This window comes from Crinia signifera, chromosome 7 (genome assembly GCF_055691185.1).
Source record: "Crinia signifera chromosome 7, ASM5569118v1, whole genome shotgun sequence".
Lineage (NCBI taxonomy): Eukaryota > Metazoa > Chordata > Amphibia > Anura > Myobatrachidae > Crinia > Crinia signifera.
The window spans coordinates 41800035-41802414 of record NC_139223.1 but is presented as its reverse complement, the minus strand read 5'-3'; the positions used below and the strand labels follow the sequence as shown (position 1 = coordinate 41802414).

At 41.1% G+C, this 2380-nt stretch overlaps 1 pseudogene; it reads left to right on the top strand.

Moving 5' to 3' along the window:
- The first annotated feature begins 1015 nt into the window (after positions 1 to 1015).
- LOC146019427 (phosphatidylethanolamine-binding protein 4 pseudogene) lies at positions 1016 to 2107 on the top strand (annotated as a pseudogene).
- Positions 2108 to 2380: the final 273 nt, after the last annotated feature.

Genomic DNA, 2380 nt, shown 5'->3' with positions numbered 1-2380 from the left:
AGCAGGAGCACAGGTGTACTCATTACTGACATGTCACAGGTCCTCATCAGGGGCACAGGTGTACTCATTACTCACTGACACATGTCACAGGTCCCCAGCAGGAGCACACACTTACTCATTACTAAAGGTGCCCATACACGTTACAATTATTGTATACAATATTGTATACAATATCGCATCTCATCCGATCTCGGTTTTGCGATAAGATTAGATGAGATGAGATCTAGTACAAAAAGTATGTGCAGCATGTACTTTTTGTACTAGATCTCATCTAATCTGATGTCATTGCAAAACAGAGATGCGATGAGATGCAATATTGTATACAATATTGTATACAACAATTGTAACGTGTATGGGCACGTTCAGGGCAGCCGAGAGGAATGCCGGGCCCCGGTAAAATTTTGGGGGTGTGGCCTAAGTGTGTGTGTTGTGGGAACCTCCCACACTTAGACCACGCCCCCAAAATGTTTAGAGGAGGGTGAAAGAAAACTCTAAAAACTGTAATCTCAGAAGCAGCACACACCTACAGCATGTGCTGTGCTGACTGCAGGCTCAGAATGATCTCTCACGCTGTCAGTGAGACACTCATGCTGAGCCTGCTGTCAGCACAGCACATGCTGTAGAAGTGTGTGCTACTGTTGCTACCCGGGAGGGATGGAGGGGGAAGGGAGGGGTCAGACCAGGGGCCCTGTGGGGCCCCTTCAGCAAGCTCAGTGGGCACCCAACTAACATAAGTACCGTTTGAATTATTCAATGCCACTAACTGGTCCTACTAACTGTATAAATACATACATGTGATGGCGATACAAGCATCAGTCATGATAGGGTCTTGCAGTTTTAAATGTGCTGACAAAATACAGTTCCAGTAGTTTGTGTAAGTAATAACATTACACTTAAAAATACCATAAATACACAATCAATCATTGACTCTACCATTAAAGTTAAGAGACAGTCCTGAATTGCAGTGAGCTAATAAGGTGTAAACCATAACATTTGGAATGTGACCACTGCCCATCGAGTGTGGTTGGGTGAAATAATTGTAGAAATGTCAATATCATCCAAATACTATATTTGAAAAAGTCAGATTGTACTTAAATTGTAAGGACATTACTATTCTGTAAAGAATTTTTTTTTTTTTTTTAGCAAAAGTGTGATTAACAAACAACAGTAAGCTCAGGGAAATCACAGAGCTAACTGAAGCTTCATTCAAATTTGAGTAATTATGACATCACAGAATGACAGAGCTAACTGAAGCTTCATTCAAATTTGAGTAATTATGACATCACAGATATAGAATCATAGAACTCGGGCAAAGCATAAGAGTTTGCAGACAAGCACTGGCCAGAACGCATAGTGGTGACTTCTTGACAAGACTTGCTAATATGTCAAGGTTATTATTTCAGGTTGGATTCCTGCTTTCATTCTTATCCATCACTTCTTGTAGGCCTATTTCATGCGACTTTGAGCCTATCCTTGGAGACGACACCAGTTTCTGCAGTACTGATCTTCATGTTATATACCCCGAGATGGGTGATGCCTCCTGTATTTATATACCAAAATGTAATGGATATCATAGTGGCTTGACACAAAATTGGGGACCTCCTTTGATCAAATATGACAACGCCAAGCCAGAAATGATGTATACATTGATTATGGTGGATCCAGACGTTCCAAACAGACTCAAGCCAATATACAGATTCTGGAGACACTGGCTCGTCACTGATATACCAGGTGATGTTCTCCTCAGAGGCGAAGACGTAACTGGAAATGTCTTATCATCTTACCATCGTCCAAATGCACCAACACAAACAGGATTTCACAGATACCAGTTCCTGCTCTACGTGCAAAATCCAGGATATTCTCCCGTTCTCCTATCGGGCGAGGAGCCTCGTGCAAGTTGGGATGTTACCGAATTTGTCCAACGGTCTGCGTTAGGTGATCCTGTAGCCACCTCTCAATTCATGGTCATTCACCCGCTCCAGTAGGATTCCATAACTGTGCGGTTTTAAACTGAAGCAAGAAACAGATTCAAATGTTTGGAAGGCTGTTAATGATAAAACATCTAGGGGTGATGTATGAAGCATTGATAAGGGAGGAGAAGTGATAAAGTGCCTGGTGCTTTATCACCAGACAATCGGCTTCTAACTATCTCTTTTTAAACCTAGTCTGTACAGGACTGGGTGTAAAAAGGGATAGTTAGAAGCCGATTGTCTGGTGATAAAGTACCAGACACTTTATCACTTCTCCTCCCTTATCAATGCTTCATATATCTACCCCCTAATGAATTAATGAAAAGAATTTTCCAAATTGTTTTTATTGCAAAATATAAGCATTACAATGTGAAATGTCATTAATAACAATATGTATTGCAAACATTTTC